The following is an 11,843-nucleotide window of genomic DNA, read 5'->3' on the forward strand; positions in this document are numbered from 1 at the left end:
AGAGACTCTTGGTCCTCCATAACTTGAGGACAAATTATGGAGTCATAACTCCAATTAAAAAAAACTAGACTCTTCATTTTTGTAACCTTTGCCAACTTTATGAGTTTTATGAGTCTTTAATGTGACTCTTCATGTAACTTGAGGATAAGTTACACAAACACATTTTGTACTCAACTCTTAGATTAAAATGGATTGAAAACAACTATTCAATTAACTTTTCTATTAATCTAAGAAACTCATAAGAACAAGATAATTCAAATCAAACTTTTTCATGTAATTAGTCTAACCTTTAAACTAATACAAAACATGAATCTATTGACAATTATCTTTGAAAATGGATTAGCATGAACATTACCACACCAAAAAACAAGTTTATAAGTTCAAAACAACTTAGGGTAATGTTCCTAGTCCATTTCTAGCCAAAAACCTCGAAGATATGCTGTCTGGGGTCCAACTCGTCGAGTGCATGAACACAACTCGGCGAGTTGGATGCATTTTGCCTTGGACTCGTCGAGTCCCTTCATGGACTCGGCGAGTCAGCTGGGCTGACAGCATCAATTTCGATTTTTCAGCTTCTATTGCAAGTATAACAAGAAAACAAACCTACGCTCTGATACCACTGTTGGGTTATGAGCATTCTAACACTCCTAAGTGTACATGCAACCCTAAATACCTTGGATCTATGTTTTCTCTATTATACATGCAAATGTGAACATCCAAGGTATTATCCTAATCTAGCATACAAAATATCAATATAACAAGATAGAATACATACCTCTTTAATGGTGCTTGTCTTCATGAAGCTTGAGTGCTTAGTGCCCCAAGTGTGACACCTCAAATGGTTCACACAACACCAAATACACTTGGAATAACTTGAGAGAAATTAGAACACTTCATGAAATCGTCTAGCCCTCATACACACACATAGTCACGATTTCTTGAGCCATGGGTTTCTTTTATATGGTGGCTATTAGGGTTACACCATGTAACTCATGACTTTACCCATTCCTTATGCTCCATGGATTTTAACCTCCATGGAGTATCCATGGGTCACCCCATGGACTTAGTCCAACATAAGGAATCTTGGATCACAAGCCCACATATATAAGAATGAATGATTTACACAATCAACCCATATATTTAATTAGTCTTCTTTTGATCACTTAATTAATCCTAGATTAATTCTTGATCAATACTAATTAAATAATCTTATTATTCTTATTATTAATATACTAGAACTTATAATATATTAATAACCATAAGTGTCTTATTTCTCTCATTATAGTCTATCCAAGTGCATGATGCCATGCAACCCAAATGGACCATGTCGGGTCGGGTCAAGTCTTACCAATTATAGTTATGGACTTAGACATTAATCCAACAGGTCTAAACCCATGTGGTGACCCATGGATACTCCATAGAGGTTAAAACCCATGGAGCATGAGGAATTTGGAAAGTCATGCACATTAGGGGTTGCATGGTGTAACCCTAGTTGTGTCACACTATATAAAGAACCTCATGTCTACCAAAATCGCACTTAAGAGATACACAAGAGTGCTAGCCGATTATGTGAGTGCAAGTAAACTCCTATCAAGTTCCTACATTGTTCGTGGTGTTGTGTGAAGTATTTGAGGCATCACACTTGGGATGCTAGGCTCTTAGAGGCTTAAGGTTTCAAAGCTACAACAAAGGTAAGTCAACCAACTAGATTTTTGTAGTGTATGTACTCCATAATATGCTAGTTAGGTTGATACCATGGAAAATTGAAAGTTTGCATGTAGAAGATAGAAAACATAGATCCAAGGTGTCTAGGGTTCCATGTACACCTTAGGAGTTTTAGAATGCTCAAAACCCATCAGTGGTATCAGAACCTAGGCTTGTTTTCAATCATACTTGATGCTACTTGGTTTGAAAGCTTGAAAATTTGATTTTCTGCTATCTGGACAGTGGAATCGATAGTGGACTTGCGGAGTCCACTGAAAAACTCGATGAGTCACCCTTTTAAACCGACTAACTCGTCGATTCAGTTCATGCACTCGATGAGTTGGTGCTTCAGAATGCAGAATTTCGACTTTTAAAGATGGAATAGGACTAGGATCATTACCCTAAACTATTTTTGAACATATAAACTTGTTTTTGATGTGGTAATGATCATTCTTATCCAATATAAAAGATAATTGTAAAAGTTTCATGTTTTCATATAGGTTTAAATGGTTAGTCTAACTACATGAAATTTGTTTGATATGAATTGTCTTGTTCATATGAGTTTAATCTAGATCATGGACATTACTTGACATGCTTCTTAGTTTAATTAATGATCTTAATCACCTTTGATGTGCTCCATAACTTGTCCTCAAGTTATAGAAAATGAAATTCCACTTCTTTAAAAGGCATTAAAACTCATTGGTTATGGACTTGATAAGTTTTGAAAACTTTCGAAACTTTCCCTCGAGTTTTGGAGTTTGTAAAGTTACAGTTTTGCATACTTTAAGTCCAAAACTTAGAATTTTATGTGACAACCGTCAAATTCTGGTCAATTCAAAGTCAAATAAAGTCAACAAGTCAAACCTCTCAGCTCAACTAACCCTTGTGTACTTGGACTTACGTTCAGTATTTACTAAACAACCCACTACTCTAATAAGAAAACATGAATCGAAAAGTACGTACAACTAGATCTCTTTAACCTAAAAACTGTAGTACGTGGCGAGCCAAACTGATAAAACAATGATGCATACTCATCGGGAATGTATGATATGCGTTTTTCCTGGTGAGTATTCATATAAAATATTTATTTCCTTAATTAAAACAACAAAAGATATATTTTCATTTATATTTCCAAAAATGCGAAACTCTTCTGCAATTTCATCATTTTATGACCCCATTTGCGAAGTTGAGTATTTATTTCCAAAAAATGCGAAACTCTTCTGCAATTTCATCATTTTATGACCCCATTTGCGAAGTTGAGTATTTATTTCCAAAAAAAAATGCGAAACTCTTCTGCAATTTCATCATTTTATGACCCCATTTGCGAAGTTGAGTATTTATTTCCAAAAAATGCGAAACTCTTCTGCAATTTCATCATTTTATGACCCCATTTGCGAAGTTGAGTATTTATTTCCAAAAATGCGAAACTCTTCTGGGACAATATTTGAAATCTTCTGTTTTCTTCCCCAATTCGCATTCTACTGTGAAATACTTCGCATCCCTTCGCATTAATCACTTTCGCATCTTCATTCTTACACCCTTCGCATCCCTTCGCATTAATCACTTTCGCATCTTCATTCTTACACCCTTCGCATCCCTTCGCATTTTAACCTAATCAATCAAATGCGATTCACAAAATTTTCATTCCAGATGCGAATACAGTTTAGTTCTTGAACTCTAAACTTGCGAAATCAAAAATTCATATGTTGAACCCATATGCGAATATTAACCCAATTGACTTCAAGTTGATTCATAGATGCGAACACTCGATTGTTTTACTTTCGCAAAATGAGCATCAACAACTCCACAATCGAGTTTTTAAATTCTTGCAAACAACAATTTCATAGTCCTTGACTTCGCGTTTTTCTTCACGAATCATCCCTCAATCATCAATCCAATTGCGAATCAAAACTCATATGTTCTAGCTTTATCAATTCATCGACTACACTCATACAAATGCGAACAATACTCTCAAAATCGATTGAAATAGCAAAGCTAAATCCAACTTCGCATTCAAAGTAGTGTTATTGATCCGCAGTCACAAGCAACCGCCCCACACCCACTCTCTGACCAACCATGCCTCCCCACCTTACCTAGGTCACATCAACGTCTTTTCCCACTCAATTAACCCTCTTCCCGAGTTTTTGAGGACTGATTATTCATCCTCTCTCCTCATTTCCCTCATTTTGCTCTCATTTCACAAGAAGATCAAACTCTTTCCTCTCTCACTTTCTCTCTCTAGAAATTCGAGATTCAAGGGCTGATCTTGAGTTTTTCCTCCACATTTGGTAAGCAAAATCCATTCTCTTTATGATTATCTCATTCATTTCCACTCAAATCATGGATATCTTAGACAAACCCTCTCATAATTGTGTTAGAGCTTCGAATCTTCAAGTGATTCTTCAAGTGTTCTTGGGTTGAACACTTTCCCATCTTCAACACGTATCTACTGAAATCACTCAAGGTGAGTTCATACCCCTACATTTTCATGTTTTCTCAAGTTTTCAGGGGGGGAATACAAGTTAAGACACTAAGAACATAACTAGATTTTTCTAACAGCCTTCATCAGAAAAGTTCAACTCCATTCACGGACTGTTTTGGGCATCTTAACTATTTTTGTTTTCAAAACTGTACAAGGTGCAAATAGATCAAGTTTTTAGCTTTAAAATGGCTACTTGCACATCTCCATACGATTTTTCTACAATTTATGGTGATTTTTACAAAACTGCCTATCATTTCAAACAACAATCCGGACCAGTCTGTGATTATGGACTTTTTCACCCAAGTTAGAGGTCATTATAAATTGTGATAAAAATTATGAGCAAACTAGACACATTTTGTGAACTCTCAGAATTTACGGATCTAGTTTTCGACTTCGTATGATTTTTCTATGATTTTTCCAAAACAGGGCAGAATTGCTAAATTTTGCCAACAGCATGTAAATATCATAACACTTTGTATTATGTTGAGCAAAGTGTATAATCATAAATTCTAATATTTGAATGAGTTTTCTTGCTAGTTTATCATTATAGACTGAAACTAAAACATTCATATTAAATATTATTCATTCATTTTGGAACACGCACTATTAAACTATGAAAAGAGTTCGATAAATTCACTACACTAATACTTTTCCATAAAAGAGTTCATACATAGTACATACATTTTAGATAAACTATAATAGGTATAGTTTATGATACATCACTCTACGCACTCGTACAAGAAGGGTACATTCGTACAAGAAATATTTATTTTCACACACATTTCACGTAAACTTGTTATCCTATATTGTGAGTTTCTCTATCTCTCTCCCCGTACGTCCGAGTGCGGGATATAATTCCTGGTAGTTATAATCAGAATCTCCTGGAGGGAGAACGTGATACTTGTATATAGATCTATATTGGGATTGACACCCCACACCTCGCTGCTAGCTACAGTGGGATCTGCAGGTCTACGGGTGACAAATGTCATTTCATTTTTCGCGACACTGAGAACGTCGTGGCAGGTTCACATAGTCATAGTATGATTATAACGGCTCACATAGGGAACAATCCATAAGTTTACGGGATTTTATTTTTAAAAACCTAAATGAGTTTTATGTTGATTTAAAATCACCTTTTATCTCTATGGGTACAAATACAAAGTACCGGGTCTCTATACAAAAAGGGGTACAGATATAAAGTACCGGGTCTCTATACAAAGTTATTATGATATTAAACTATATTTCCTCTAGAATTGTTAGACTTCAACTATGGTCGCTGAGCGTATATGTTTGAGTCATATAAGAGTTTAGTCTTGATTGGCCTAGAATTGGTGGTGCCCGCCTCATCTCCTGTTCCTCGTTGGGTTGTGGACCTGGGGCAGACCCACTATATTCAACGTTTTATCTAAGTTAAACCTTATATAACTTATATATGTTGGACGATTATAGAGGAACTCTACGGATTACTCTAGGGTTCATTAATGCATCATGCAGGATTATTTCTATTCATACTTAACTAAGAAAATATTGGATTTTCTGGAAATCAAACTAAATCGATTTTACAAGGAAAAACGGTTTCTACTTCAAACAAAACTCTTATGAACTCACCAACCTTTGTGTTGACACTCTTTAAAACTACTTGTATTCTCAGGAAGTCAGTGAAACAGGCAAACTTCATCGCTTTGAGGATGGGACGCTAAACCGTCAACAAATTTATTTTGTCATCATAATGTAATTGCTTTTGAAACATGTAAACATATACTTTGGTGTAACTTTTGCAATTATATTTATGGTGGTTGTTTTTACTTTGAGCACTATTATACACGTTGTTGTGATACTGTACATGAAGTCCTCCACCCCCAGACATTTCCGCCATCCTTGGTTTGGGGGTGTGACAGATTGGTATCAGAGCATTGTTTATAGTGAACTAAGTATATCGAACCACATAAGATATACAAACTATAAATGCATTGGGACTAAGGTCTCTGATTTTAAGATTTCAAAACCACTATACCTTTAAGAATAAATAACTTTTGTTAAAAGTATACATGCATGCATACATACTAAGGTCAGCATCATTTTAGGACAAAACAAAAGTAAAGATTGTTGGACATCACAGGTAAGCCTGGGGATGTATGATCAGTCTTGGGAATAGCATAGCCTGATCAACTATGCTGGTCCGAGGAGTGATTAGCATATGCCCAAGAATGGTTGTGATGTGGCAACAAGTCTAAAAATTTACCAACACTACCACAATGAAATACCATAGGGGTATTTTGGCATTATTAAAATTACATATGTGAGAACTAAATAGATCTTTATCAATAGGTCAATAGTTGCTTAGTGGATACATTAAAATTTTATGTATCCAGGACGTCATAGACTTAGAATCTGTGGATCTTTGCTCTACTTCCTGTTCTCGTTGGATTGGGGATTTAGAGTTAGGGTCGCTTATTCGAAGGTCTATCCTGTCCCGAATACATATAATTAGTATGCACTAAACAATTTGTTGAAGTACCTGATAAAGATCATCGTATAATTAACTAATTAGTACGTTTGCTTAATTGTTTCTTATATCCCCATTTCTCGCGAAGATATCATGGCTGGATTTCCATCCACACGACGACCCGTACTACCCTAACCACGACAATACCAAATGGCTCGGAGAGGAGCCAGAGAATGATTACCCAACCCCTGTAGATGGCCACCAAGCTGAAGGCTATGCTGATGGTTCTGATTCCGACCCTGAAGTGGAGAACTTAACCCCGATGACTCTTGTTCCGAATCCTAACCCTTGTCCAACTTTTCAAGGCCCGACGCCTCCTTGGGTAGAGTGCTTGGAAACCTGGAGCAAAGAACAAGACCAACATATGTCGTTTAGTAGAGAACGAAGCTTCTACAACATAAACGAAGGAAGCTCAAACAGATACAATTTTTCCAATCCTGGTCCATAGAGTTGCCCGAAACGAGATTCTGGGTAGAACGACTCTCCATAGTATCGCAAAGGTTGATGCAAATGCAAGAATACATACGATCCGCACCAAGCGCCTTGAACACACTCGTGAAAAATCTAAGAGAAACCACAAAACCCACTAACTCGTGAAGTTCATTCATATGGACTTCCTTTATGAACTACATATAAGGAATTCTTAAATCGAAGAAAAATGCAGGAAAAATCAAATTCTATAACAACTGACTTGTCTTTACTAGTAGAAACTTATCATCTGATCATTTTTCCTTTTTGCAAACTCATGACAGAACAATGCCACCAAGGAAAAGACCCAGACCTTCGGGCAGCACAGCGCCACCACCTCCGACGCCACCTCCCCAGTTTGATCCTGAAATGTTCCAAGCTGCAGTGACAGCAGCCGTGGTAGCTGCAATGTCACAAATTGGCACAAATAGCAATGGTGGTGCTGGATCTGGAGCCACAAACCCTAACCACGGGGATAGTGCAGGACGCACAAGGGAATGCACTTACAAGGACTTCACAAATGGCAAACCCGATTCCTTTGATGGAAGTGGGGGTGTCCTCGCACTAATTCAATGGTTCGAGAGGACCGAAGCGATCTTTGAGATTTGCGCTTGCCCCGAAGCGAGCAAAGTCAAGTACGCGACATTCACCTTCATCGGAAGAGCTCTCACTTGGTGGAACGGCAAAGTTAAGTCGCTTACGCTTGCAGTGGCTAACTCGTTAAGTTGGGAGGACTTAAAGAAGATGATGTTGAAGGAATATTGCCCAAGAGGTGAAGTGCAAAAGCTGGAGCAAGAACTATGGAATCTCAGAATGGCAGGCTCCGACCTTACAACTTACACCAACCGATTTTGTGATCTAGCACTCCTTTGTCCCGCTATGGTCACCCCGGAAGACAAAAAGTTGGAGCGTTACCTCTGGGGATTGTCCCCCGAAATTCAAGATAGCGTGCTCGCCTCAAGACCAACTACCTTCGACAGCGCCAAGGAGTTAGCACAACAACTCATTGACCACCATGCCCGCCATGACACTATGGCAACCACCCATACCCAAGCAAGAGGAGGGAACAACGAAAGAAAGTTTTGGGACAACAAGAAAGACCAATCAACCCAAGGCCTCGCTAAGAAGCAACAGATCCTTGCTGTTCATGCTGCCACAACCCTCACCACACCAACTCCCATGAAACCATACGCAGGAACACTTCCAAAATGCAACAAGTGTAACTTCCATCACACTGGGGCTTGTCGAAAGTTGCATTGCAAAAACTGCGACAGAGAGGGGCACACTGCTCGTTTCTGTAAGGCACCAGCACGACCCATCAACCAGGTACCCGGCTCTGGAGCAAGCCCAACCTGTTACGAGTGTGGAGAAACGGGACACTTTATAAGGGAATGCCCAAGGACAAGAGATGCTGGTGGTGGCGGGAGGGTGTTTGCAATCACCGAAGGAGAAACCACTCCGGAACTGCCCGCAAATATCAGTACGTGTTCCTAACATCGACATTTAGATCCCGAATTTCTCTATATGCTAAATCTAGCATCGATTAAAGCATGCATAGTAGTAATCATGTGACATCGGGCGAGTTATTCCTTACCATAATCAAATTCTCGTACTACGAAAAGTCATCCCCATCTTTCCTCTAAATTCCTGGATCCCCATTCGAAGTGCAAATTTCGGGACGAAATTCCCTTTAACGGGGGGATGATGTGACAACCGTCAAATTCTGGTCAATTCAAAGTCAAATAAAGTCAACAAGTCAAACCTCTCAGCTCAACTAACCCTTGTGTACTTGGACTTACGTTCAGTATTTACTAAACAACCCACTACTCTAATAAGAAAACATGAATCGAAAAGTACGTACAACTAGATCTCTTTAACCTAAAAACTGTAGTACGTGGCGAGCCAAACTGATAAAACAATGATGCATACTCATCGGGAATGTATGATATGCGTTTTTCCTGGTGAGTATTCATATAAAATATTTATTTCCTTAATTAAAACAACAAAAGATATATTTTCATTTATATTTCCAAAAATGCGAAACTCTTCTGCAATTTCATCATTTTATGACCCCATTTGCGAAGTTGAGTATTTATTTCCAAAAAATGCGAAACTCTTCTGCAATTTCATCATTTTATGACCCCATTTGCGAAGTTGAGTATTTATTTCCAAAAAAAAATGCGAAACTCTTCTGCAATTTCATCATTTTATGACCCCATTTGCGAAGTTGAGTATTTATTTCCAAAAAATGCGAAACTCTTCTGCAATTTCATCATTTTATGACCCCATTTGCGAAGTTGAGTATTTATTTCCAAAAATGCGAAACTCTTCTGGGACAATATTTGAAATCTTCTGTTTTCTTCCCCAATTCGCATTCTACTGTGAAATACTTCGCATCCCTTCGCATTAATCACTTTCGCATCTTCATTCTTACACCCTTCGCATCCCTTCGCATTAATCACTTTCGCATCTTCATTCTTACACCCTTCGCATCCCTTCGCATTTTAACCTAATCAATCAAATGCGATTCACAAAATTTTCATTCCAGATGCGAATACAGTTTAGTTCTTGAACTCTAAACTTGCGAAATCAAAAATTCATATGTTGAACCCATATGCGAATATTAACCCAATTGACTTCAAGTTGATTCATAGATGCGAACACTCGATTGTTTTACTTTCGCAAAATGAGCATCAACAACTCCACAATCGAGTTTTTAAATTCTTGCAAACAACAATTTCATAGTCCTTGACTTCGCGTTTTTCTTCACGAATCATCCCTCAATCATCAATCCAATTGCGAATCAAAACTCATATGTTCTAGCTTTATCAATTCATCGACTACACTCATACAAATGCGAACAATACTCTCAAAATCGATTGAAATAGCAAAGCTAAATCCAACTTCGCATTCAAAGTAGTGTTATTGATCCGCAGTCACAAGCAACCGCCCCACACCCACTCTCTGACCAACCATGCCTCCCCACCTTACCTAGGTCACATCAACGTCTTTTCCCACTCAATTAACCCTCTTCCCGAGTTTTTGAGGACTGATTATTCATCCTCTCTCCTCATTTCCCTCATTTTGCTCTCATTTCACAAGAAGATCAAACTCTTTCCTCTCTCACTTTCTCTCTCTAGAAATTCGAGATTCAAGGGCTGATCTTGAGTTTTTCCTCCACATTTGGTAAGCAAAATCCATTCTCTTTATGATTATCTCATTCATTTCCACTCAAATCATGGATATCTTAGACAAACCCTCTCATAATTGTGTTAGAGCTTCGAATCTTCAAGTGATTCTTCAAGTGTTCTTGGGTTGAACACTTTCCCATCTTCAACACGTATCTACTGAAATCACTCAAGGTGAGTTCATACCCCTACATTTTCATGTTTTCTCAAGTTTTCAGGGGGGGAATACAAGTTAAGACACTAAGAACATAACTAGATTTTTCTAACAGCCTTCATCAGAAAAGTTCAACTCCATTCACGGACTGTTTTGGGCATCTTAACTATTTTTGTTTTCAAAACTGTACAAGGTGCAAATAGATCAAGTTTTTAGCTTTAAAATGGCTACTTGCACATCTCCATACGATTTTTCTACAATTTATGGTGATTTTTACAAAACTGCCTATCATTTCAAACAACAATCCGGACCAGTCTGTGATTATGGACTTTTTCACCCAAGTTAGAGGTCATTATAAATTGTGATAAAAATTATGAGCAAACTAGACACATTTTGTGAACTCTCAGAATTTACGGATCTAGTTTTCGACTTCGTATGATTTTTCTATGATTTTTCCAAAACAGGGCAGAATTGCTAAATTTTGCCAACAGCATGTAAATATCATAACACTTTGTATTATGTTGAGCAAAGTGTATAATCATAAATTCTAATATTTGAATGAGTTTTCTTGCTAGTTTATCATTATAGACTGAAACTAAAACATTCATATTAAATATTATTCATTCATTTTGGAACACGCACTATTAAACTATGAAAAGAGTTCGATAAATTCACTACACTAATACTTTTCCATAAAAGAGTTCATACATAGTACATACATTTTAGATAAACTATAATAGGTATAGTTTATGATACATCACTCTACGCACTCGTACAAGAAGGGTACATTCGTACAAGAAATATTTATTTTCACACACATTTCACGTAAACTTGTTATCCTATATTGTGAGTTTCTCTATCTCTCTCCCCGTACGTCCGAGTGCGGGATATAATTCCTGGTAGTTATAATCAGAATCTCCTGGAGGGAGAACGTGATACTTGTATATAGATCTATATTGGGATTGACACCCCACACCTCGCTGCTAGCTACAGTGGGATCTGCAGGTCTACGGGTGACAAATGTCATTTCATTTTTCGCGACACTGAGAACGTCGTGGCAGGTTCACATAGTCATAGTATGATTATAACGGCTCACATAGGGAACAATCCATAAGTTTACGGGATTTTATTTTTAAAAACCTAAATGAGTTTTATGTTGATTTAAAATCACCTTTTATCTCTATGGGTACAAATACAAAGTACCGGGTCTCTATACAAAAAGGGGTACAGATACAAAGTACCGGGTCTCTATACAAAGTTATTATGATATTAAACTATATTTCCTCTAGAATTGTTAGACTTCAACTATGGTCGCTGAGCGTATATGTTTGAGTCATATAA

Source organism: Lactuca saligna, chromosome 5, assembly GCF_052625555.1.
Source record: "Lactuca saligna cultivar CGN05327 chromosome 5, ASM5262555v1, whole genome shotgun sequence".
In the NCBI taxonomy this organism is placed as follows: Eukaryota; Viridiplantae; Streptophyta; class Magnoliopsida; order Asterales; family Asteraceae; genus Lactuca; species Lactuca saligna.